Raw genomic sequence first — 26,186 nt, 5'->3', positions numbered from 1 at the left:
GTGGTAACTAAGGCACACCGCCTGCGCTAACTTTCTCTTTCCTCCAATGACTGCTAACATTAACACCTTTTCCATTAATGTTAGGAGCATCAGAGACAAGTTCCGACGTCAGACAATTTTTGCGTTCCTTAACACTCAGTCTAGTGATGTATTTTTCCTGCAGGAATGCTCCCTTCCCTCCTCTAGGTCCTTCAACCATCTGGCCAGGGAGTGGACCCATGGCCCATCCTACTGGTCCGGCGGAGGCGACTGTAGGTCCGCGGGGGTCGCCGTGCTGATCAGGGGAAGCGCCTTCACATTGGACTCTGTTCAGGAAATCGTCTGCGGCAGGTTACTGCTCGTGGATGGCACCTGGGCGGGAGAACCTGTCAGGTTCATCAATGTGTACGCTTCTCCTGTGAAGAGCGATCGACTGGAGCTCCTCCAAGCCCTGCGCCCTCAGCTCGCTACTGCCAGGACGGTAGTGATGGCCGGGGATTTCAACTGCCCGATTGAGGAGGATGGACGCAGTTCTGGAACGGCTGCCAAGTTGGACGTCACATCCAAACTGCTCATTGAGATGGTGACCGAAGCCTCTCTTGTGGACGTTGTTGGCTCCATCGGACACGGATCCGTGAACTATTCATGGTGCCGATCCGATGGCTCGCTGCGTTCCAGGATTGACTTTGTGTTTACCTCTCGGGCGGTTGGGCGGAGTGGGCACTCGATGGTCCCCTGCTTCTTCTCTGACCACAGAGCCATTCACTTTCAAGGTGTGCTGGGCCATGGCTTCCCCATTGGCCCGGGCTCCTGGAAGCTGAACTGCTCTCTGCTGGAAAAGGGTGAGATTCTGGAGGAGCTTAGAGCTGCCTACTCCACGTGGCGGGCCTACAAGGCGGGCTTCCAGTCTGTTTCTGACTGGTGGGAATACGTTAAACTCGAGTTCCGTTTCTTCTTTCAGGCAAAGAGTCAACAACAGGCGGGTCTGAAGAGGAGGGACTTCAGGAGACTCCAGCGTGAGCTGCGTTCCCTGCAGGACCTTCTTCGATGCGGCTGGGACGTGAGAGAGGAGCTGGAGGAGACTAAGAGGAGCCTGAAAAGGCACTTCGAGGAGGAGTCCGAGCGAATTGTCTTCCGTTCCAAAGTGGAGAACCTGGAGAAGGGTGAGAAATGTAACTCGTTCTTTTTCAGGAAACTCCACGCCGGTCACACGCCCATGAATGAACTACGAGACGAGAGTGGCAGCATGCGACGCGGGAAAGAGAACGTGATGAAGGTCGTCAGCGACTTCTACAGCGAACTCTACGCCCGCAAGACTACTGACCCCGAGGCCGCCGATAAGTTCCTGTCAGGTATCACTAACCATCTTGACCCTGCAGACGCGGCGGCCATGGATGTTCCTCTGACGGTGGACGAGCTGCTCTCGGCCGCCAAATCCTTTAGTTCTGGCAGGACACCGGGCAGTGACGGCCTCCCAGCAGAGCTCTATGTAGCGCTGGGAGACCTAATCTGTCCGGACCTGTTAGGGCTGTATGAGGAGATGGTGGTGGAGGGCAGAATGCCTCCATCTCTGAGGGAAGGAATGGTCACGATCCTGTACAAGCGTAAAGGAGAGAGGTGCGACCTGAAGAATTGGCGTCCCATCACCCTTCTGAACGTCGACTACAAGATCCTGGCCAAGACGATGGCAACGAGATTGAAGACTGTTATCGGACGGATCATCCACCCGGATCAGACCTGCGGCATCCCCGGACGTCGCACCGCAGACAGCCTGGCTCTCATGCGGGACACGGTCGAGTACATCAAAGCCCGCCGGGTGCACGCAGCCCTGATCTCGTTGGATCAGGAAAAGGCCTTCGACCGTGTTTCCCATGAGTTCCTGGGCAAAGCTCTGCACAGGTTAGGTTTGGGTAACATGTTTTGCTTGTATGTCCAACTAATGTATTTTGATATTCACAGCTCGGTGTTGGTAAACGGCTGGAAGACTGACCCCTTCCCGGTCCTCTCAGGGGTCAGACAAGGCTGTCCTCTGTCACCTCTTCTTTTTGTTTGTGTTATAGAACTCTTTGCAGAGGCTATCCGGCGGAATGGAGAGATCAGAGGGATCACCGCACCAGGACCAGAACGCTTCGAGGTCAAGTGCTCGCTCTACATGGACGACGTGACCGTCTTCTGCGCGGACCGGCGCTCAGTCGACACCCTCGTCCAGACCTGTGAGACCTTCGGACGGGCTTCGGGAGCCAAAGTCAACTGCGGGAAGTCGGAAGCCATGCTCTTCGGGGACTGGCAGCCGGCCTCTTCCGCCCCCTTCCCCTTCAGCATCCAGCCGGATTTCATCAAGGTTCTTGGAGTCTGGTTCGGGAAGGAAGGAGCAGCCCTCAAGTCCTGGGAGGAACGCTTGACCAAGATCACCCAACGGATCGGTCTGTGGAGCCTCAGACGCCTCACCTGTGAGGGCAAAGCACTGGTCCTGCGTAACGAGGTACTGCCCGTGCTGCAGTACACGGCCCAGGCCTGGCCCCCCCTTGCCACCGTGTGCAGGGCCATTACCAGGACGGTGTTTCGTTTTGTCTGGGGATCCAAGATGGACAGAGTAAAGCGGAGCATCATGTACAAGGATCCTCGCAAGGGTGGGAAGGGCGTACCCGATATCCCCACCCTCCTGCGATCCTCCTTCGTATGTGACTGCGTTCGCCGAACTCTGCGAGTCAAGAGAGGTTCCGCGGGTGGGTCCATGTCTCGCTTCTTCCTGCTCCCCCTTTGGAGACGGTTAGGCTGGGACAAGTGGGACAGCTCCTTCCCCTACAACTGGACGGCGCCATGGTTCTACGGAGACGTGGTTCGGTTTGTGAGGGAACACCAACTGGAGGGACTCAAGCCTGATTTGTGGAAGCCAAAGACTATCCACAAACTCATCAGAGCCAAGGACGAAATGGAGAACATTCCAGGACTTCATCACGACACACTGGAGACTGTTTGGACAAACGTGTCATCGGCTGGATTGACCAACGGGCACAAGGACTTGTCATGGATGGCGATACAGGGCGGACTGCCCGTCCGGTCATTCATGCACGCCCGGAACCTGTGCAAAACCCGGTACTGCCCAAGGTGCCCCTTCGTGGAGGAAACATCGCTGCACGCCTTTTGGGACTGCCGTTTCGCACAGCGCCTGTTGGTTGCCCTGGAGGATGACCTGAGGAACTCCGTCCCCAGAGGGAGCCTATCGTACCATTCCGTACTTTATGGACTCTTCCCTGGGACTCACACCGTTGGAGCCATCCAGGAGGCTTGGCGCCTTATGAACTGCTTTAAGGACGCTATTTGGGTCGCCAGGAACCGGCTCATCTTGAAGAGGGAGAGGATGTCTATCCAGGATTGCCGCAGGCTGATCCACAGCCTGCTCAGAGACTATTCCATCATGGACAGTCCGGACGACAGCGCCGAGGAGGAGGTTTAGACCTCTTCCATGCCCCCTCCCTCCTTTTCCCGTTATGTGCGTCTTTCAATAAAGCTTCGGGCCTGTGATTTCCCCACCCTATCCCCCTTTTCCCCTACCCCCATCCCCCAATCGCCGGTTCGTCGTTATTTATTGTCTAACTTTTTCTTTCAGCTTGAGTGTTATGGATAAGCATAGGAGCGTGATGTATAGTTTAGTGCGTCGTACTCTATGGCTATGTAAGAAGGATTGTATATTTCTGTGTGTACGGGGCTGCGGCACTGTACACGGTTTGTTACCTTTTTGTGAGTAGTGCATGATAATAAAGATGCTGTTAAATCAAAAAATCTGTTCTTATCAGTTTAATATCTGATACGTCCCCTATCTGGGGACCATATATTAAATGGATTTTTAGAACAGGGAGATGGAAAAAGAGCTTGCTCTGTCCACTCCACGCATTGACCTGGTATTGCAGTACCTCCAGGAACGGTGCACCCCTTCTTAACCCAGTTTCCAAAAGCAGAACTCGATTCACCTGATTCATATTAGCCCGATTAGCGAATTGAAATGAATTTTTATCTAACACACTTTTTACTTGCTTTATTCATCCAAATAGCAAACTCATCACCACTCAACTTCACCAACTCTGCTATGTCCCGTGCAGTATCTTGTTGTCAGTCTAATCTAGATCATGTGTAATTGAATGGAATAGATCCCTTTTGGACAAAGTGGAGTCAGATGCTGCAGTGACCACAGGTGTGAGAGGATCTACAATTGGCATCTGGTGTTATCTCTCTGCTTCCACTCCAAATAAAGTTACCTGTTGTTACCTGAACGTCAAATACTAAGAATGGGCGGCCTATGAAAGAATTAGTACTTTCATTAAGTATACTAAACCGGCTAATTGGGAATAGACAAACTGTAAAAAGCCCTCTGAGAAAGCCCCTCTCTAACCTTTGTTAGTAAGCTTTTCTGTAGCCTGCCTGTTGATGTATTTTCGGTTTGAACAGTGCACAACATGAAGAGACGGAACACTGGCGGCTTGTCACAATGCCCCCCGATGACATCACAATAGCGCTGCTGCCTAGAAAACAAGCTGCGCAGAAGAAGTTGTTCTTTGGGTGGGAGGGTGGGCTAGTGGAAGGAGGGGGCAATCTCTTTTTTTCCCGGGTGGTAGGGGGATGACAGGAGAAGGGAAGCGGGTGGTGAGAAAGGTACAGAGGGCAGGGTTTGGGGGCTGGGAAGGAAAGGGAAAAGATTAGGGTTTGGGGATGATGAAAGGGCTTTCTACGGGTAAGGATGGCAAAGGGTGGCAGTGACGGAAAGTCAGGCAACCTGTCCTGTCCGTCTTTTTGTATCGTGAATTGGAAAGACTGCAAGGGGGAGGGGAGTTGCTTGCGCCCTAAAGGAGGAGTTATTCAGATTCATTGCAGTGGGCGGCGGCTGCAAAACGCACCATTCTTCTTGTTTTTGCTCTGCAAAGCAGCCTTTTCAAGGGTTGGCTTGGGTGACAAAATGTCTTGTGTAGGCGTGGGTTTGTCTCCCTCTCGCTCTCTCTCCCTAAGATGTGTCCGGCATAGGCCAGGGTGCCACTCGAGGCCCAAACCAATTCTGGTTATCGCTTCTCGGCCTTTTGGCTAAGATCAAGTGTAGTATCTGTTCTTATCAGAACAAACTGAGCTAGCTACACTTGACGAGATACGATCAGGGAGACAAGCTCCGAAGCCCAGCCGAGACCGAAAGAGGGAGATCGGACGGAAGAAGAGCTTGGCAGAAAGAAGCAAGAAGACGAAGGCTCGGAGAAGACTTGGGGAGACCAGAGGAACTTCGAGGAGGAACACAGCGGGAGAAGACACCCGGAGAAGAATCCAAGATCCAGCTCCGGGAACTCAAGCAGGAACCAGCCATGGCAAGCAAGCCAGAGAAGGCAGCCAAGAAGGCTCAGGACCCAGGGACCTCCAGGAAGGCTCATCCAGAGGCTTCTTCGGCCCAAGAGGCCCCTACCTCCGACGCCAGCCAGCCGGAGGGAGCCCGGACGCCGCCTGAAAAGGCTCCAACCCTGGAGCCTTGGATGCGGCAGACGGTCGCCCTGAAGCTGAAGGCGGTGGATGGTAGGTTGCCGGACATGTCCAGCGACGTGTTCTGCAAGAAGATGATTCTGGATCAGGGCTTCTCCAGGGCGGAAACCCTGAGTGTCCAGACCTTCATGACTGGCATTTTTCTGGTAACCTTTGCCACGGTGAATGCCTGCAGGAGATACTGGGAGGCGATGAACGCAGCGATGCCGGACTCCCCTTTTCATTCTTTTTTAGGATCCTGTCCTATTCAGAGGGATGAGAAGAGGATCACGGTCTCCATGCGGAACCCGCACACCCCAGGAAGAGACATCTCCACGTTCCTGGGACGTCTCTGCACAGTGGTGAGGGAGCCATCCCACATCCTTAACGGCAACGGATTCTGGACGGGTAAGTGGTCAGTAACCATTCGACTCCACAGGGAACCAGCATCCGAGGATGGTCTCCAGCACCTGCCCCCGACATTCTCTCTGGGAAACTCCTTTGGTCTCATCTACTACCCGGACATGCCACACAACTGCAGGAAATGTGGCGGGAAAGGGCATTCGATGAAGACCTGCAAGGAGGACGCCTGCAGGGTTTGCCGGGTGACAGGACACAGCTCCAAGGACTGCCCAAAGAAGAAGACTTGCAACCTATGTGGACAGGCGGACCACCTTTACAAGGACTGCCCACAGCGGGAGAAATCCTGGGCAAGGGTTGCCGCGGCGACCCAGTATCGGGTAGTCACAGCTTCGTCGACCAAGGCAGCTACGACCAAGGCCACAGAGGCCAAGGACAAGGCGGCCAAGAACCCAGCGACCGTGGCTCCAGCCGATGCCCCAGCAGCCACGGAGTCCAGGGAAAAGAAGGGTAAGAAAACTGTTGCCCCCTCCCTGGCCCCCCCCCCCTGTCACCCCTGTCCAAACCCCTCCCCCCCCGGCCAACCCTACTGAGGATTCCACTACCTCCACCTCATTTCCCTACTCCTCAGTTGGTCTCCTCACCCCCCCCCCAAAGCCCACTCTCCCTCCCCAGACCATGAGAGCAGAGGGCCTCAGCACTCTTGCACTTTTCACCGAGGAGGATTTTCCAGCTCTTGTCTCCTCAGGTACAGGCCAAAGGAAAAGGAAGGTGGAAGATAGTCCTGTCGCAGAACCTTCCAAGCTGTTCATTGTGGACCCCAATCCACCCCAGGAAGAGGAGGATGGCCTCCTCCCAGAACCGGACGTGTTGGAGCAGATGGTGGAGTCCCTTGTGGCCGAAGAAGAAATGGAGGAGTCGGAAGCCACTGAGGCACCATCCCTGCTCGATCAGCTAGAAGAAGAGGGTCTGCTGGAGATACCCTTACCAGCAGGTGCCAAAGAGGAAGAACCGCCCGACCGGAGTGGTAACTAAGGCACACCGCCTGCTCTAACTTTCTCTTTCCTCCAATGACTGCTAACATTAACATCTTTTCCATTAATGTTAGGAGCATCAGAGACAAGTTCCGACGTCAGACAATTTTTGCGTTCCTTAACACTCAGTCTAGTGATGTATTTTTCCTGCAGGAATGCTCCCTTCCCTCCTCTAGGTCCTTCAACCATCTGGCCAGGGAGTGGACCCATGGCCCATCCTACTGGTCTGGCGGGGGCGACTGTAGGTCCGCGGGGGTCGCCGTGCTGATCAGGGGAAGCGCCTTCACATTGGACTCTGTTCAGGAAATCGTCTGCGGCAGGTTACTGCTCGTGGATGGCACCTGGGCGGGAGAACCTGTCAGGTTCATCAATGTGTATGCTTCTCCTGTGAAGAGCGATCGACTGGAGCTCCTCCAAGCCCTGCGCCCTCAGCTCGCTACCGCCAGGACGGTAGTGATGGCCGGGGATTTCAACTGCCCGATTGAGGAGGATGGACGCAGTTCTGGAACGGCTGCCAAGTTGGACGTCACATCCAAACTGCTCATTGAGATGGTGACCGAAGCCTCTCTTGTGGACGTTGTTGGCTCCATCGGACACGGATCCGTGAACTATTCATGGTGCCGATCCGATGGCTCGCTGCGTTCCAGGATTGACTTTGTGTTTACCTCTCGGGCGGTTGGGCGGAGTGGGCACTCGATGGTCCCCTGCTTCTTCTCTGACCACAGAGCCATTCACTTTCAAGGTGTGCTGGGCCATGGCTTCCCCATTGGCCCGGGCTCCTGGAAGCTGAACTGCTCTCTGCTGGAAAAGGGTGAGATTCTGGAGGAGCTTAGAGCTGCCTACTCCACGTGGCGGGCCTACAAGGCGGGCTTCCAGTCTGTTTCTGACTGGTGGGAATACGTTAAACTCGAGTTCCGTTTCTTCTTTCAGGCAAAGAGTCAACAACAGGCGTGTCTGAAGAGGAGGGACTTCAGGAGACTCCAGCGTGAGCTGCGTTCCCTGCAGGACCTTCTTCGATGCGGCTGGGACGTGAGAGAGGAGCTGGAGGAGACTAAGAGGAGCCTGAAAAGGCACTTCGAGGAGGAGTCCGAGCGAATTGTCTTCCGTTCCAAAGTGGAGAACCTGGAGAAGGGTGAGAAATGTAACTCGTTCTTTTTCAGGAAACTCCACGCCGGTCACACGCCCATGAATGAACTACGAGACGAGAGTGGAAGCATACGACGCGGGAAAGAGAATGTGATGAAGGTCGTCAGCGACTTCTACAGCGAACTCTACGCCCGCAAGACTACTGACCCCGAGGCCGCCGATAAGTTCCTGTCAGGTATCACTAACCATCTTGACCCTGCAGACGCGGCGGCCATGGACGTTCCTCTGACGGTGGACGAGCTGCTCTCGGCCGCCAAATCCTTTAGTTCTGGCAGGACACCGGGCAGTGACGGCCTCCCAGCAGAGCTCTATGTAGCGCTGGGAGACCTAATCTGTCCGGACCTGTTGGGGCTGTATGAGGAGATGGTGGTGGAGGGCAGAATGCCTCCATCTCTGAGGGAAGGAATGGTCACGATCCTGTACAAGCGTAAAGGAGAGAGGTGCGACCTGAAGAATTGGCGTCCCATCACCCTTCTGAATGTCGACTACAAGATCCTGGCCAAGACGATGGCAACGAGACTGAAGACGGTTATCGGACGGATCATCCACCCGGATCAGACCTGCGGCATCCCCGGACGTCGCATCGCAGACAGCCTGGCTCTCATGCGGGACACGGTCGAGTACATCAAAGCCCGCCGGGTGCACGCAGCCCTGATCTCGTTGGATCAGGAAAAGGCCTTCGACCGTGTTTCCCATGAGTTCCTGGGCAAAGCTCTGCACAGGTTAGGTTTGGGTAACATGTTTTGTTTGTATGTCCAACTAATGTATTTTGATATTCACAGCTCGGTGTTGGTAAACGGCTGGAAGACTGACCCCTTCCCGGTCCTCTCAGGGGTCAGACAAGGCTGTCCTCTGTCACCTCTTCTTTTTGTTTGTGTTATAGAACTCTTTGCAGAGGCTATCCGGCGGAATGGAGAGATCAGAGGGATCACCGCACCAGGACCAGAACGCTTCGAGGTCAAGTGCTCGCTCTACATGGACGACGTGACCGTCTTCTGCGCGGACCGGCGCTCAGTCGACACCCTCGTCCAGACCTGTGAGACCTTCGGACGGGCTTCGGGAGCCAAAGTCAACTGCGGGAAGTCGGAAGCCATGCTCTTCGGGGACTGGCAGCCGGCCTCTTCCGCCCCCTTCCCTTTCAGCACCCAGCCGGATTTCATCAAGGTTCTTGGAGTCTGGTTCGGGAAGGAAGGAGCAGCCCTCAAGTCCTGGGAGGAACGCTTGACCAAGATCACCCAACGGATCGGTCTGTGGAGCCTCAGACGCCTCACCTGTGAGGGCAAAGCACTGGTCCTGCGTAACGAGGTACTGCCCGTGCTGCAGTACACGGCCCAGGCCTGGCCCCCCCTTGCCACCGTGTGCAGGGCCATTACCAGGACGGTGTTTCGTTTTGTCTGGGGATCCAAGATGGACAGAGTAAAGCGGAGCATCATGTACAAGGATCCTCGCAAGGGTGGGAAGGGCGTACCCGATATCCCCACCCTCCTGCGATCCTCCTTCGTATGTGACTGCGTTCGCCGAACTCTGCGAGTCAAGAGAGGTTCCGCGGGTGGGTCCATGTCTCGCTTCTTCCTGCTCCCCCTTTGGAGACGGTTAGGCTGGGACAAGTGGGACAGCTCCTTCCCCTACAACTGGACGGCGCCATGGTTCTACGGAGACGTGGTTCGGTTTGTGAGGGAACACCAACTGGAGGGACTCAAGCCTGATTTGTGGAAGCCAAAGACTATCCACAAACTCATCAGAGCCAAGGACGAAATGGAGAACATTCCAGGACTTCATCACGACACACTGGAGACTGTTTGGACAAACGTGTCATCGGCTGGATTGACCAACGGGCACAAGGACTTGTCATGGATGGCGATACAGGGCGGACTGCCCGTCCGGTCATTCATGCACGCCCGGAACCTGTGCAAAACCCGGTACTGCCCAAGGTGCCCCTTCGTGGAGGAAACATCGCTGCACGCCTTTTGGGACTGCCGTTTCGCACAGCGCCTGTTGGTTGCCCTGGAGGATGACCTGAGGAACTCCGTCCCCAGAGGGAGCCTATCGTACCATTCCGTACTTTATGGACTCTTCCCTGGGACTCACACCGTTGGAGCCATCCAGGAGGCTTGGCGCCTTATGAACTGCTTTAAGGACGCTATTTGGGTCGCCAGGAACCGGCTCATCTTGAAGAGGGAGAGGATGTCTATCCAGGATTGCCGCAGGCTGATCCACAGCCTGCTCAGAGACTATTCCATCATGGACAGTCCGGACGACAGCGCCGAGGAGGAGGTTTAGACCTCTTCCATGCCCCCTCCCTCCTTTTCCCGTTATGTGCGTCTTTCAATAAAGCTTCGGGCCTGTGACTTCCCCACCCTATCCCCCTTTTCCCCTACCCCCATCCCCCAATCGCCGGTTCGTCGTTATTTATTGTCTAACTTTTTCTTTCAGCTTGAGTGTTATGGATAAGCATAGGAGCGTGATGTATAGTTTAGTGCGTCGTACTCTATGGCTATGTAAGAAGGATTGTATATTTCTGTGTGTACGGGGCTGCGGCACTGTACACGGTTTGTTACCTTTTTGTGAGTAGTGCATGATAATAAAGATGCATCTGTTCTTATCAGTTTAATATCTGATACGTCCCCTATCTGGGGACCATATATTAAATGGATTTTTAGAACAGGGAGATGGAAAAAGAGCTTGCTCTGTCCACTCCACGCATTGACCTGGTATTGCAGTACCTCCAGGAACGGTGCACCCCTTCTTAACCCAGTTTCCAAAAGCAGAACTCGATTCACCTGATTCATATTAGCCCGATTAGCGAATTGAAATGAATTTTTATCTAACACACTTTTTACTTGCTTTATTCATCCAAATAGCAAACTCATCACCACTCAACTTCACCAACTCTGCTATGTCCCGTGCAGTATCTTGTTGTCAGTCTAATCTAGATCATGTGTAATTGAATGGAATAGATCCCTTTTGGACAAAGTGGAGTCAGATGCTGCAGTGACCACAGGTGTGAGAGGATCTACAATTGGCATCTGGTGTTATCTCTCTGCTTCCACTCCAAATAAAGTTACCTGTTGTTACCTGAACGTCAAATACTAAGAATGGGCGGCCTATGAAAGAATTAGTACTTTCATTAAGTATACTAAACCGGCTAATTGGGAATAGACAAACTGTAAAAAGCCCTCTGAGAAAGCCCCTCTCTAACCTTTGTTAGTAAGCTTTTCTGTAGCCTGCCTGTTGATGTATTTTCGGTTTGAACAGTGCACAACATGAAGAGACGGAACACTGGCGGCTTGTCACAATGCCCCCCGATGACATCACAATAGCGCTGCTGCCTAGAAAACAAGCTGCGCAGAAGAAGTTGTTCTTTGGGTGGGAGGGTGGGCTAGTGGAAGGAGGGGGCAATCTCTTTTTTTCCCGGGTGGTAGGGGGATGACAGGAGAAGGGAAGCGGGTGGTGAGAAAGGTACAGAGGGCAGGGTTTGGGGGCTGGGAAGGAAAGGGAAAAGATTAGGGTTTGGGGATGATGAAAGGGCTTTCTACGGGTAAGGATGGCAAAGGGTGGCAGTGACGGAAAGTCAGGCAACCTGTCCTGTCCGTCTTTTTGTATCGTGAATTGGAAAGACTGCAAGGGGGAGGGGAGTTGCTTGCGCCCTAAAGGAGGAGTTATTCAGATTCATTGCAGTGGGCGGCGGCTGCAAAACGCACCATTCTTCTTGTTTTTGCTCTGCAAAGCAGCCTTTTCAAGGGTTGGCTTGGGTGACAAAATGTCTTGTGTAGGCGTGGGTTTGTCTCCCTCTCGCTCTCTCTCCCTAAGATGTGTCCGGCATAGGCCAGGGTGCCACTCGAGGCCCAAACCAATTCTGGTTATCGCTTCTCGGCCTTTTGGCTAAGATCAAGTGTAGTATCTGTTCTTATCAGTTTAATATCTGATACGTCCCCTATCTGGGGACCATATATTAAATGGATTTTTAGAACAGGGAGATGGAAAAAGAGCTTGCTCTGTCCACTCCACGCATTGACCTGGTATTGCAGTACCTCCAGGAACGGTGCACCCCTTCTTAACCCAGTTTCCAAAAGCAGAACTCGATTCACCTGATTCATATTAGCCCGATTAGCGAATTGAAATGAATTTTTATCTAACACACTTTTTACTTGCTTTATTCATCCAAATAGCAAACTCATCACCACTCAACTTCACCAACTCTGCTATGTCCCGTGCAGTATCTTGTTGTCAGTCTAATCTAGATCATGTGTAATTGAATGGAATAGATCCCTTTTGGACAAAGTGGAGTCAGATGCTGCAGTGACCACAGGTGTGAGAGGATCTACAATTGGCATCTGGTGTTATCTCTCTGCTTCCACTCCAAATAAAGTTACCTGTTGTTACCTGAACGTCAAATACTAAGAATGGGCGGCCTATGAAAGAATTAGTACTTTCATTAAGTATACTAAACCGGCTAATTGGGAATAGACAAACTGTAAAAAGGCCTCTGAGAAAGCCCCTCTCTAACCTTTGTTAGTAAGCTTTTCTGTAGCCTGCCTGTTGATGTATTTTCGGTTTGAACAGTGCACAACATGAAGAGACGGAACACTGGCGGCTTGTCACAATGCCCCCCGATGACATCACAATAGCGCTGCTGCCTAGAAAACAAGCTGCGCAGAAGAAGTTGTTCTTTGGGTGGGAGGGTGGGCTAGTGGAAGGAGGGGGCAATCTCTTTTTTTCCCGGGTGGTAGGGGGATGACAGGAGAAGGGAAGCGGGTGGTGAGAAAGGTACAGAGGGCAGGGTTTGGGGGCTGGGAAGGAAAGGGAAAAGATTAGGGTTTGGGGATGATGAAAGGGCTTTCTACGGGTAAGGATGGCAAAGGGTGGCAGTGACGGAAAGTCAGGCAACCTGTCCTGTCCGTCTTTTTGTATCGTGAATTGGAAAGACTGCAAGGGGGAGGGGAGTTGCTTGCGCCCTAAAGGAGGAGTTATTCAGATTCATTGCAGTGGGCGGCGGCTGCAAAACGCACCATTCTTCTTGTTTTTGCTCTGCAAAGCAGCCTTTTCAAGGGTTGGCTTGGGTGACAAAATGTCTTGTGTAGGCGTGGGTTTGTCTCCCTCTCGCTCTCTCTCCCTAAGATGTGTCCGGCATAGGCCAGGGTGCCACTCGAGGCCCAAACCAATTCTGGTTATCGCTTCTCGGCCTTTTGGCTAAGATCAAGTGTAGTATCTGTTCTTATCAGTTTAATATCTGATACGTCCCCTATCTGGGGACCATATATTAAATGGATTTTTAGAACAGGGAGATGGAAAAAGAGCTTGCTCTGTCCACTCCACGCATTGACCTGGTATTGCAGTACCTCCAGGAACGGTGCACCCCTTCTTAACCCAGTTTCCAAAAGCAGAACTCGATTCACCTGATTCATATTAGCCCGATTAGCGAATTGAAATGAATTTTTATCTAACACACTTTTTACTTGCTTTATTCATCCAAATAGCAAACTCATCACCACTCAACTTCACCAACTCTGCTATGTCCCGTGCAGTATCTTGTTGTCAGTCTAATCTAGATCATGTGTAATTGAATGGAATAGATCCCTTTTGGACAAAGTGGAGTCAGATGCTGCAGTGACCACAGGTGTGAGAGGATCTACAATTGGCATCTGGTGTTATCTCTCTGCTTCCACTCCAAATAAAGTTACCTGTTGTTACCTGAACGTCAAATACTAAGAATGGGCGGCCTATGAAAGAATTAGTACTTTCATTAAGTATACTAAACCGGCTAATTGGGAATAGACAAACTGTAAAAAGCCCTCTGAGAAAGCCCCTCTCTAACCTTTGTTAGTAAGCTTTTCTGTAGCCTGCCTGTTGATGTATTTTCGGTTTGAACAGTGCACAACATGAAGAGACGGAACACTGGCGGCTTGTCACAATGCCCCCCGATGACATCACAATAGCGCTGCTGCCTAGAAAACAAGCTGCGCAGAAGAAGTTGTTCTTTGGGTGGGAGGGTGGGCTAGTGGAAGGAGGGGGCAATCTCTTTTTTTCCCGGGTGGTAGGGGGATGACAGGAGAAGGGAAGCGGGTGGTGAGAAAGGTACAGAGGGCAGGGTTTGGGGGCTGGGAAGGAAAGGGAAAAGATTAGGGTTTGGGGATGATGAAAGGGCTTTCTACGGGTAAGGATGGCAAAGGGTGGCAGTGACGGAAAGTCAGGCAACCTGTCCTGTCCGTCTTTTTGTATCGTGAATTGGAAAGACTGCAAGGGGGAGGGGAGTTGCTTGCGCCCTAAAGGAGGAGTTATTCAGATTCATTGCAGTGGGCGGCGGCTGCAAAACGCACCATTCTTCTTGTTTTTGCTCTGCAAAGCAGCCTTTTCAAGGGTTGGCTTGGGTGACAAAATGTCTTGTGTAGGCGTGGGTTTGTCTCCCTCTCGCTCTCTCTCCCTAAGATGTGTCCGGCATAGGCCAGGGTGCCACTCGAGGCCCAAACCAATTCTGGTTATCGCTTCTCGGCCTTTTGGCTAAGATCAAGTGTAGTATCTGTTCTTATCAGTTTAATATCTGATACGTCCCCTATCTGGGGACCATATATTAAATGGATTTTTAGAACAGGGAGATGGAAAAAGAGCTTGCTCTGTCCACTCCACGCATTGACCTGGTATTGCAGTACCTCCAGGAATGGTGCACCCCTTCTTAACCCAGTTTCCAAAAGCAGAACTCGATTCACCTGATTCATATTAGCCCGATTAGCGAATTGAAATGAATTTTTATCTAACACACTTTTTACTTGCTTTATTCATCCAAATAGCAAACTCATCACCACTCAACTTCACCAACTCTGCTATGTCCCGTGCAGTATCTTGTTGTCAGTCTAATCTAGATCATGTGTAATTGAATGGAATAGATCCCTTTTGGACAAAGTGGAGTCAGATGCTGCAGTGACCACAGGTGTGAGAGGATCTACAATTGGCATCTGGTGTTATCTCTCTGCTTCCACTCCAAATAAAGTTACCTGTTGTTACCTGAACGTCAAATACTAAGAATGGGCGGCCTATGAAAGAATTAGTACTTTCATTAAGTATACTAAACCGGCTAATTGGGAATAGACAAACTGTAAAAAGCCCTCTGAGAAAGCCCCTCTCTAACCTTTGTTAGTAAGCTTTTCTGTAGCCTGCCTGTTGATGTATTTTCGGTTTGAACAGTGCACAACATGAAGAGACGGAACACTGGCGGCTTGTCACAATGCCCCCCGATGACATCACAATAGCGCTGCTGCCTAGAAAACAAGCTGCGCAGAAGAAGTTGTTCTTTGGGTGGGAGGGTGGGCTAGTGGAAGGAGGGGGCAATCTCTTTTTTTCCCGGGTGGTAGGGGGATGACAGGAGAAGGGAAGCGGGTGGTGAGAAAGGTACAGAGGGCAGGGTTTGGGGGCTGGGAAGGAAAGGGAAAAGATTAGGGTTTGGGGATGATGAAAGGGCTTTCTACGGGTAAGGATGGCAAAGGGTGGCAGTGACGGAAAGTCAGGCAACCTGTCCTGTCCGTCTTTTTGTATCGTGAATTGGAAAGACTGCAAGGGGGAGGGGAGTTGCTTGCGCCCTAAAGGAGGAGTTATTCAGATTCATTGCAGTGGGCGGCGGCTGCAAAACGCACCATTCTTCTTGTTTTTGCTCTGCAAAGCAGCCTTTTCAAGGGTTGGCTTGGGTGACAAAATGTCTTGTGTAGGCGTGGGTTTGTCTCCCTCTCGCTCTCTCTCCCTAAGATGTGTCCGGCATAGGCCAGGGTGCCACTCGAGGCCCAAACCAATTCTGGTTATCGCTTCTCGGCCTTTTGGCTAAGATCAAGTGTAGTATCGTTCGAAAAGGTGGTTTAAGGCTCCGGCCACCTTAGTACAATGATGCAATGCACACTGGAAGGTTGCGCTTGTTAGTACTTTGGGAGGATAGTATATCCATCTAGAGGAAACCATGGCCCTACCAGGATCGAGGCTATTAGACTGAGTAAGTGTGGGGGTTATGGTGCAATGTGCCCCAGGAATGGACACCCTGGAGGGAGTCTGAACTTGCTAGGTTGGGACCCTGGTAAGCCTCAGACTCTGTCGCACGCCGCGCCTTGCCTATTCATACTTTCCAAGCATATTGCCCTATCCCGGCCTTCTGGCTAAGAAGGGAAATTTTTATAATCCCGGTCGGAGGTCCGGTCAGCTTTGGGCTGAGAAACCAACACCCGGTTGGAGGTCCGGGTCAGCTTTGGCTGAGAAACCAACACCCGGTTGGAGGTCCGGTTAGCCTTGGGCTGAGAAACCAACACCCGGTTGGAGGTCCGGTCAGCCTTGGGCTGAGAAACCAACACCCAGTTGGAGGTCCGGTCAGCCTTGGGCTGAGAAACCAACACCGGTTGACGGTCCGGGCAGTCTCGGCTGCGAAACCAACGACTAGTAGCTTGTTACGGGGGGCTGTCTGATAATAACTGAAAGGAGTATCAGACAGTCAGGGTCCACCGTGCAAAGACTTTGCTGCAGACTATGGCAGAGTGCAATACCTCTGTTAACTCACAGAAGGATATAATAAGTAAGTAAAGCAATTCCTCCCTTACTTGGAGGGTGTGTGGAATGATCTCTGTTAATAACCACAGAGACAAAGGCAATGTGTGCGAAATGGCACCTACCTAGGTCCGCTCTTCTAGTGGTGCAAAAGAGACGAACAGCAGCGTAAGCCGCACAAAGCTCCTACCTGCGTTCGCTCCACTAGTGTGCGAGGACACGAACCACTAGATATGGCACCTGCCTAGGTCCGCTCTTCTAAGTGGTGCAAAAGAGACGAACAGCAGCGTAAGCCGCACAAAGCTCCTACCTCTGTTCGCTCCCCTAGTGTGCGAGGATACGAACAACTGCCAGACGCAGTATAAGGAACGTTACCCTAGCGGCAACGTCCACCTACGAGTAGAATCACAAGGCCCAGCCAGACCATGTGCCTCAGGCACCTGCCTATGTCCGCTCCCCTAAGAGGTAAGGATACGGACAGCAGCCGAAGCTGTAAGGTATAAGAACGCTACCCTGCCGGTAGCGCTCACCTAGCATAGACAGAGGAATGCCTAGAGGAACGCGCACAGAGCGTCTACTCATATGCATGAACCAAGAGGACTGAGCACCATGCGGCGTGTGTCAGGGTCTTATATAGACTCTGTGCCTCATCCAAGATGGAGGACACCAGAGCCAATCCGCTGCCAGAACGACAGGAGTGACGTCATGCTGGCCTATCACCGAGCAAGACGTCACAAGCACATGACCAGCGACCAATCGGCATAGAAGGTGTCAGAGACATGTGACCTCGTGTCAGCGATGATGTCACCCGCACATGTGCAATGGCTCCAAGATTGGACTTAGTCTCCAGCGCTCGCACATGTGCAGTAGCAAGAAATCTGGACTTAGTCTCCAGCGCTCGCACATGTGCAGTAGCAAGAAATCTGGACTTAGTCTCCAGCGCTCGCACATGTGCAGTAGCAAGAAATCTGGACTTAGTCTCCAGTGCTCGCAGCAACCGTAACAGTACCTCCCCCTCAAGGGCCCCCCTCCCGGCGACGCAGGTAATCGGCAACTAAGTCGGGAGCATGGACAGCCTCCTCAGGCTCCCAAGAGCGATGTTCCGGACCATAGCCCTCCCAATCTATCAAGAAGAACCTGCGCCCTCTAACCATCTTAGAACCAACTATGGCTCGTACCTCATAGCTAGAGCGAGAGGAATCAGAGGCAGGAGAGTGCACTTCACGAGCGTGAGGTAAAATAGCCGGCTTTAGCAGTGAGACATGGAATTTGTCATGAATCCTAAGATGGACAGGTAACTTCAATTGATAGACTACAGGATTTACCTGTCGAAGAACCTCATAAGGACCCAGGAAGCGAGGAGCAAATTTGACAGAGCTCACTCTAAGTCTCACGTGTTTTGCAGAGAGCCACACAAAGTCCCCTGGAGAAAAGACAGGAGCCGGGCGACGAAACCGATCGGACACCGTCTTCATACGGTCCTTAGCTGCTTGGATCGACTCTTGAGTCCGATCCCAAACCTCTCTGGCATTAGTTGCCCAGTCGGCCACAAGAGGAGGAGGTGCAGCAGCGGGAAACGGTACTGGTACCCTAGGGTGTTGCCCATTATTGAGTACGAACGGTGTCTGCCCAGTGGCCTCAGCCAGCGAATTGTTAAGGGCAAATTCTGCCCAGGGTAGGAGGGAGGACCAGTTATCGTGGTTCTCAGCAACAAAGTGTCGAAGGTATATAATCATAGATTGATTGGTACGTTCAACCAAACCATTAGTCTCCGGATGGTATGCCGAAGAGAGATTCAACTCAATTTGCAGAAGGCTACAAAGATCTCGCCAGAAACGGGAAGTAAATTGCGGGCCTCTATCACAAATGATACGATCTGGCATCCCGTGAAGCCTAAAGACATGCTTGAGGAATAGTTTGGCTAGTACCCTGGAAGATGGGATTCTCGATAACGGTACGAGATGAACCATCCGGGAGAAATGGTCCGTAATGACCCACACAAATCTATGTCCCTGTGAACATGGAAGATCACCCACAAAGTCCATGCCTACCACCTCCCATGGTCTATCTGGCACTGGTAAAGGATGCAAGAGCCCAGCCGGTCTCTGCCGTAATGGACGGTTGCGAGCACACGAGTAGCAGGAACCGACATATCTCTTGACGTGGCTGGCTAAGTGTGGCCACCAATACCACCTCTCCAGTAACTCTCGTGTCCGCCTAATACCAAAATGCCCACCCACCTTTGAGGTGTGGGCCCATGACAGTATATCATTCTGTCGATCAGGCGGAACAAATGTCTTGCCCGGTGGGATTTGGTCTAACGTCACAGGGGAGAGCGTATGAAAAACCCTGGAGGGAAGGATAAGACGAGGTTCGTCAATCTCTTCCTGGGTAGAAAGCATAGAGCGGGACAGGGCGTCTGCCTTGTTATTCTTACTCCCAGACAGATAGTTGATGGAGAAGTGAAAGCGGGAGAAAAACAAGGACCAGCGGGCTTGGCGAGGATTCAGACGCTGAGCGGTTTGTAAGTACGTCAGATTCTTATGGTCTGTATAGACCTGGAAAGGATGTTTCGCTCCTTCCAGCAAGTGACGCCACTCCTCCAAGGCTAATCTCAAGGCGAGCAGTTCCCTATCCCCAATGGTATAGTTTCTCTCTGCCGGTGAAAAGGTTTTAGCAAAGAAGAAACACGGCCTTTTTCTACCTGCACCGTTCTTTTGATACAAGACCGCACCAGCACCCACTGAAGAGGCATCAACCTCTAAGAGGAAGGGCTTATTCTCATCGGGTCTTTGAAGAACGGGAGCAGTTGAAAAGTGTCTTTTTACTGCCTCAAAAGCCTGAGATGTCTCAGTAGACCAGGCTTTGGGATTAGCACCTTTCTTAGTCAAGGCCACCAAAGGGGCCACCAAAGTAGAAAAATGGGGTATGAACTGCCTGTAATAATTTATGAATCCTAAGAAGCGTTGCACCGCCTTCAAGGAATGAGGTTCGGACCATTGCAGGACAGCAGAGAGCTTCGCAGGATCCATAGCCAGACCCTCTTGTGAGATAATGTAACCCAAAAAAGGCAATGAGGACTGCTCGAATACACATTTCTCGAGTTTAGCAAACAATGAGTGCTCCCTTAAACGGGAAAGGACACGAACGACATCCTGACGATGAGTCTCCAGATCAGGAGAAAAAATCAGGATGTCGTCCAGATACACCACTACTGAGGATAACAGTAAATCCCTGAACACATCGTTTACGAAGTCCTGAAATACTGCGGGTGCATTACATAACCCAAAAGGCATGACGAGGTATTCATAGTGACCGTCTCGGGTGTTAAAAGCGGTCTTCCATTCGTCACCCTTTCGAATTCGTACCAAGTTATACGCACCCCGCAGATCCAACTTCGTAAAAACTTGAGCTCCTCTCAGTCTGTCAAAGAGCTCCGAAATTAAAGGTAATGGGTATTTGTTCTTTATTGTGATTGCGTTGAGACCCCTGTAATCTATGCAGGGACGCAAATCACCCTCTTTCTTCCGAACAAAGAAAAACCCAGCTCCCGCGGGAGAGACAGACTTACGAATGAACCCCTTCTCTAAGCTCTCTCTTATATAGGTCGACATGGCCTCCGACTCAGGTATCGACAGGGGGTAAACCCTGCCTTTAGGTGGAACCGAACCTGGGATAAGGTCTATGGCACAGTCATACGGCCTATGGGGTGGAAGAACCTCAGCACCCTGTTTGGAGAACACGTCAGCGAAATCCAAATAGGGTGTAGGTATGGGAGAGAGATCAGTTGATGCAACCGCAACGACCTTAGGTGGTAAGGGAAGACATCGGGACTGACATTTCGAACCCCAACTAATAATGCTGTCAGACTCCCAGTCAATGTGAGGAGCATGAGTCCGAAGCCATGGAAGACCCAGAAGGACGTCGTCTATACCCTCAGGCAAAACAAGAAAAGAAATCTCCTCTATGTGACCCTGAGACAGGGAAAGGCGCAAGGGAACTGTCCTCAATGTAATGGAGTCAGACAACATAGTTCCATTAACAACACGGACAGGAATAGGCGCCTCTAACATGATAGAGGGAATATTGTGTCCCTTTACAAATCCTGAGGACACAAAAATCCCGTCAGCTCCGGAATCCACAAAAGCCATAATAGGCCATGTATTCTCAGATAACGAGAGCTGACCTGGGATACAACACTTAGAGGGTGCAGAAGACGTCTCTAGTAACCCCCCTCTAATGGTTACTAGGCCAGGGAGTTTCCCTGACGACTAGGACACTTGTTGGCATAGTGCCCAGCTTGACGACATACGTAACATATAGGAGGACCAGACTTGCGTAGTCTGGAGGACGTATGACCTAACTCCATAGGAGTGGGAGATGTTTCAGATGCTGAGGAAGATGGTAGTGGACCCTCAACAACTGGAATAGCCCGATGCTTAGGGCGTGAGGAAGAGACCTCGAGTCTACGTTCCTTATGGCGTACATCGATCCTCGTTGCTACTGTGATCAAGTCCTCCAGAGAAGCAGGGACCTCACGAGTAGCAAGGGCATCCTTGACATAGCCTGCCAACCCTCTCCAGAAGATAGGAATCAACACCTTCTCTGGCCAATCTAGTTCTGCCACCAGAGTTCTAAAAGCAATGGCATAAGAACTAGTGGATAACGAACCCTGAGATAGATCTAACAGTCTCAGGGCCGCATCATGGGTAACCTGTGGACCCATGAATACCGCCTTAAAAGCATCAAGAAAGTCTTGATGTCTCAGAGTAACCACATCAGAGCGCTCCCATAGGGGAGTCGCCCATTCTAAGGCTTTGTCCTGAAGTAAGGAGATGATAAAGCCTACTCTGGACCTCTCCGTAGAGAAGCGAGAAGAGTTGACCTCTAGGTGTATCTGACACTGACTAATGAAACCACGACATGATCTGGCATCGCCAGAATATCTGTTTGGCAGAGCAAGTCGAGGATCATGTGCAGATGTCACCATGGTCTGAGGTTTATCCTCTATACTCTTGAGCCGTGACTCAAGTACTTGTATGTAACGGTGTAACTGCTGATATTCTGCCATAACTGCCAGACCCTTGGCTCAGTCCTAATGTTACGGGGGGCTGTCTGATAATAACTGAAAGGAGTATCAGACAGTCAGGGTCCACCGTGCAAAGACTTTGCTGCAGACTATGGCAGAGTGCAATACCTCTGTTAACTCACAGAAGGATATAATAAGTAAGTAAAGCAATTCCTCCCTTACTTGGAGGGTGTGTGGAATGATCTCTGTTAATAACCACAGAGACAAAGGCAATGTGTGCGAAATGGCACCTACCTAGGTCCGCTCTTCTAGTGGTGCAAAAGAGACGAACAGCAGCGTAAACCGCACAAAGCTCCTACCTGCGTTCGCTCCACTAGTGTGCGAGGACACGAACCACTAGATATGGCACCTGCCTAGGTCCGCTCTTCTAAGTGGTGCAAAAGAGACGAACAGCAGCGTAAGCCGCACAAAGCTCCTACCTCTGTTCGCTCCCCTAGTGTGCGAGGATACGAACAACTGCCAGACGCAGTATAAGGAACGTTACCCTAGCGGCAACGTCCACCTACGAGTAGAATCACAAGGCCCAGCCAGACCATGTGCCTCAGGCACCTGCCTATGTCCGCTCCCCTAAGAGGTAAGGATACGGACAGCAGCCGAAGCTGTAAGGTATAAGAACGCTACCCTGCCGGTAGCGCTCACCTAGCATAGACAGAGGAATGCCTAGAGGAACGCGCACAGAGCGTCTACTCATATGCATGAACCAAGAGGACTGAGCACCATGCGGCGTGTGTCAGGGTCTTATATAGACTCTGTGCCTCATCCAAGATGGAGGACACCAGAGCCAATCCGCTGCCAGAACGACAGGAGTGACGTCATGCTGGCCTATCACCGAGCAAGACGTCACAAGCACATGACCAGCGACCAATCGGCATAGAAGGTGTCAGAGACATGTGACCTCGTGTCAGCGATGATGTCACCCGCACATGTGCAATGGCTCCAAGATTGGACTTAGTCTCCAGCGCTCGCACATGTGCAGTAGCAAGAAATCTGGACTTAGTCTCCAGCGCTCGCACATGTGCAGTAGCAAGAAATCTGGACTTAGTCTCCAGCGCTCGCACATGTGCAGTAGCAAGAAATCTGGACTTAGTCTCCAGTGCTCGCAGCAACCGTAACATAGCTCCCTACTCCACTTGGGTAAGATGCCTCGGTGGACGCTGGGAGCAACAACAAGGCTCAACCAGGCTTCGGCTTGGGGGAGCACCGAAGATCCCTGACCCTCGCTGTGGCCTTCTGGCTCGGAGGGACGGGGTTGATTTTTGGGGATCCTCTTCTCACGGAGGGGTCCACACGAATCCTAGCCTTTGCACTGTTTTTGGTGTGACTTCGGTCATGCATTTTTGCGGTGCTTTGGAAAGCTTCATTAAATCAAAATCTGTTCTTATCAGTTTAATATCTGATACGTCCCCTATCTGGGGACCATATATTAAATGGATTTTTAGAACAGGGAGATGGAAAAAGAGCTTGCTCTGTCCACTCCACGCATTGACCTGGTATTGCAGTACCTCCAGGAACGGTGCACCCCTTCTTAACCCAGTTTCCAAAAGCAGAACTCGATTCACCTGATTCATATTAGCCCGATTAGCGAATTGAAATGAATTTTTATCTAACACACTTTTTACTTGCTTTATTCATCCAAATAGCAAACTCATCACCACTCAACTTCACCAACTCTGCTATGTCCCGTGCAGTATCTTGTTGTCAGTCTAATCTAGATCATGTGTAATTGAATGGAATAGATCCCTTTTGGACAAAGTGGAGTCAGATGCTGCAGTGACCACAGGTGTGAGAGGATCTACAATTGGCATCTGGTGTTATCTCTCTGCTTCCACTCCAAATAAAGTTACCTGTTGTTACCTGAACGTCAAATACTAAGAATGGGCGGCCTATGAAAGAATTAGTACTTTCATTAAGTATACTAAACCGGCTAATTGGGAATAGACAAACTGTAAAAAGCCCTCTGAGAAAGCCCCTCTCTAACCTTTGTTAGTAAGCTTTTCTGTAGCCTGCCTGTTGATGTATTTTCGGTTTGAACAGTGCACAACATGAAGAGACGGAACACTGGCGGCTTGTCACAATGCCCCCCGATGACATCACAATAGCGCTGCTGCCTAGAAAACAAGCTGCGCAGAAGAAGTTGTTCTTTGGGTGGGAGGGTGGGCTAGTGGAAGGAGGGGGCAATCTCTTTTTTTCCCGGGTGGTAGGGGGATGACAGGAGAAGGGAAGCGGGTGGTGAGAAAGGTACAGAGGGCAGGGTTTGGGGGCTGGGAAGGAAAGGGAAAAGATTAGGGTTTGGGGATGATGAAAGGGCTTTCTACGGGTAAGGATGGCAAAGGGTGGCAGTGACGGAAAGTCAGGCAACCTGTCCTGTCCGTCTTTTTGTATCGTGAATTGGAAAGACTGCAAGGGGGAGGGGAGTTGCTTGCGCCCTAAAGGAGGAGTTATTCAGATTCATTGCAGTGGGCGGCGGCTGCAAAACGCACCATTCTTCTTGTTTTTGCTCTGCAAAGCAGCCTTTTCAAGGGTTGGCTTGGGTGACAAAATGTCTTGTGTAGGCGTGGGTTTGTCTCCCTCTCGCTCTCTCTCCCTAAGATGTGTCCGGCATAGGCCAGGGTGCCACTCGAGGCCCAAACCAATTCTGGTTATCGCTTCTCGGCCTTTTGGCTAAGATCAAGTGTAGTATCTGTTCTTATCAGTTTAATATCTGATACGTCCCCTATCTGGGGACCATATATTAAATGGATTTTTAGAACAGGGAGATGGAAAAAGAGCTTACTCTGTCCACTTCACGCATTGACCTGGTATTGCAGTACCTCCAGGAACGGTGCACCCCTTCTTAACCCAGTTTCCAAAAGCAGAACTCGATTCACCTGATTCATATTAGCCCGATTAGCGAATTGAAATGAATTTTTATCTAACACACTTTTTACTTGCTTTATTCATCCAAATAGCAAACTCATCACCACTCAACTTCACCAACTCTGCTATGTCCCGTGCAGTATCTTGTTGTCAGTCTAATCTAGATCATGTGTAATTGAATGGAATAGATCCCTTTTGGACAAAGTGGAGTCAGATGCTGCAGTGACCACAGGTGTGAGAGGATCTACAATTGGCATCTGGTGTTATCTCTCTGCTTCCACTCCAAATAAAGTTACCTGTTGTTACCTGAACGTCAAATACTAAGAATGGGCGGCCTATGAAAGAATTAGTACTTTCATTAAGTATACTAAACCGGCTAATTGGGAATAGACAAACTGTAAAAAGCCCTCTGAGAAAGCCCCTCTCTAACCTTTGTTAGTAAGCTTTTCTGTAGCCTGCCTGTTGATGTATTTTCGGTTTGAACAGTGCACAACATGAAGAGACGGAACACTGGCGGCTTGTCACAATGCCCCCCGATGACATCACAATAGCGCTGCTGCCTAGAAAACAAGCTGCGCAGAAGAAGTTGTTCTTTGGGTGGGAGGGTGGGCTAGTGGAAGGAGGGGGCAATCTCTTTTTTTCCCGGGTGGTAGGGGGATGACAGGAGAAGGGAAGCGGGTGGTGAGAAAGGTACAGAGGGCAGGGTTTGGGGGCTGGGAAGGAAAGGGAAAAGATTAGGGTTTGGGGATGATGAAAGGGCTTTCTACGGGTAAGGATGGCAAAGGGTGGCAGTGACGGAAAGTCAGGCAACCTGTCCTGTCCGTCTTTTTGTATCGTGAATTGGAAAGACTGCAAGGGGGAGGGGAGTTGCTTGCGCCCTAAAGGAGGAGTTATTCAGATTCATTGCAGTGGGCGGCGGCTGCAAAACGCACCATTCTTCTTGTTTTTGCTCTGCAAAGCAGCCTTTTCAAGGGTTGGCTTGGGTGACAAAATGTCTTGTGTAGGCGTGGGTTTGTCTCCCTCTCGCTCTCTCTCCCTAAGATGTGTCCGGCATAGGCCAGGGTGCCACTCGAGGCCCAAACCAATTCTGGTTATCGCTTCTCGGCCTTTTGGCTAAGATCAAGTGTAGTATCTGTTCTTATCAGTTTAATATCTGATACGTCCCCTATCTGGGGACCATATATTAAATGGATTTTTAGAACAGGGAGATGGAAAAAGAGCTTGCTCTGTCCACTCCACGCATTGACCTGGTATTGCAGTACCTCCAGGAACGGTGCACCCCTTCTTAACCCAGTTTCCAAAAGCAGAACTCGATTCACCTGATTCATATTAGCCCGATTAGCGAATTGAAATGAATTTTTATCTAACACACTTTTTACTTGCTTTATTCATCCAAATAGCAAACTCATCACCACTCAACTTCACCAACTCTGCTATGTCCCGTGCAGTATCTTGTTGTCAGTCTAATCTAGATCATGTGTAATTGAATGGAATAGATCCCTTTTGGACAAAGTGGAGTCAGATGCTGCAGTGACCACAGGTGTGAGAGGATCTACAATTGGCATCTGGTGTTATCTCTCTGCTTCCACTCCAAATAAAGTTACCTGTTGTTACCTGAACGTCAAATACTAAGAATGGGCGGCCTATGAAAGAATTAGTACTTTCATTAAGTATACTAAACCGGCTAATTGGGAATAGACAAACTGTAAAAAGCC

General features: G+C 51.0%; 7 non-coding genes and 3 pseudogenes across 7 annotated transcripts; all 10 read left to right on the top strand.

Moving 5' to 3' along the window:
• Positions 1 to 3,710: 3,710 nt before the first annotated feature.
• On the top strand, positions 3,711 to 3,915 carry LOC142252966 (U2 spliceosomal RNA; annotated as a pseudogene).
• A 1,117-nt stretch (positions 3,916 to 5,032) lies between these two features.
• LOC142253592 (U2 spliceosomal RNA) lies at positions 5,033 to 5,136 on the top strand (annotated as a pseudogene).
• Positions 5,137 to 10,566: 5,430 nt separating this feature from the next.
• Positions 10,567 to 10,757, top strand: LOC142253298 (U2 spliceosomal RNA). Its single transcript, XR_012726600.1, has one exon. It is a non-coding gene; the product is annotated as a U2 spliceosomal RNA (small nuclear RNA).
• A 1,117-nt stretch (positions 10,758 to 11,874) lies between these two features.
• On the top strand, positions 11,875 to 12,065 carry LOC142252314 (U2 spliceosomal RNA). The gene has a single exon (XR_012725698.1). It is a non-coding gene; the product is annotated as a U2 spliceosomal RNA (small nuclear RNA).
• A 1,117-nt stretch (positions 12,066 to 13,182) lies between these two features.
• Positions 13,183 to 13,373, top strand: LOC142252313 (U2 spliceosomal RNA). The gene has a single exon (XR_012725697.1). It is a non-coding gene; the product is annotated as a U2 spliceosomal RNA (small nuclear RNA).
• A 1,117-nt stretch (positions 13,374 to 14,490) lies between these two features.
• Positions 14,491 to 14,681, top strand: LOC142252837 (U2 spliceosomal RNA). The gene has a single exon (XR_012726203.1). It is a non-coding gene; the product is annotated as a U2 spliceosomal RNA (small nuclear RNA).
• Positions 14,682 to 15,798: 1,117 nt separating this feature from the next.
• LOC142253747 (U2 spliceosomal RNA) lies at positions 15,799 to 15,940 on the top strand (annotated as a pseudogene).
• Positions 15,941 to 22,944: 7,004 nt separating this feature from the next.
• LOC142253085 (U2 spliceosomal RNA) lies at positions 22,945 to 23,139 on the top strand. Its single transcript, XR_012726405.1, has one exon. It is a non-coding gene; the product is annotated as a U2 spliceosomal RNA (small nuclear RNA).
• Positions 23,140 to 24,256: 1,117 nt separating this feature from the next.
• Positions 24,257 to 24,447, top strand: LOC142252950 (U2 spliceosomal RNA). The gene has a single exon (XR_012726310.1). It is a non-coding gene; the product is annotated as a U2 spliceosomal RNA (small nuclear RNA).
• A 1,117-nt stretch (positions 24,448 to 25,564) lies between these two features.
• LOC142252312 (U2 spliceosomal RNA) lies at positions 25,565 to 25,755 on the top strand. Its single transcript, XR_012725696.1, has one exon. It is a non-coding gene; the product is annotated as a U2 spliceosomal RNA (small nuclear RNA).
• The last annotated feature ends 431 nt before the right edge of the window (positions 25,756 to 26,186 follow it).

Source organism: Anomaloglossus baeobatrachus, chromosome 9, assembly GCF_048569485.1.
Source record: "Anomaloglossus baeobatrachus isolate aAnoBae1 chromosome 9, aAnoBae1.hap1, whole genome shotgun sequence".
NCBI lineage: Eukaryota > Metazoa > Chordata > Amphibia > Anura > Aromobatidae > Anomaloglossus > Anomaloglossus baeobatrachus.
Note: the sequence above shows the minus strand (reverse complement) of the source record. Positions and strands in the feature narration are given on the sequence as shown.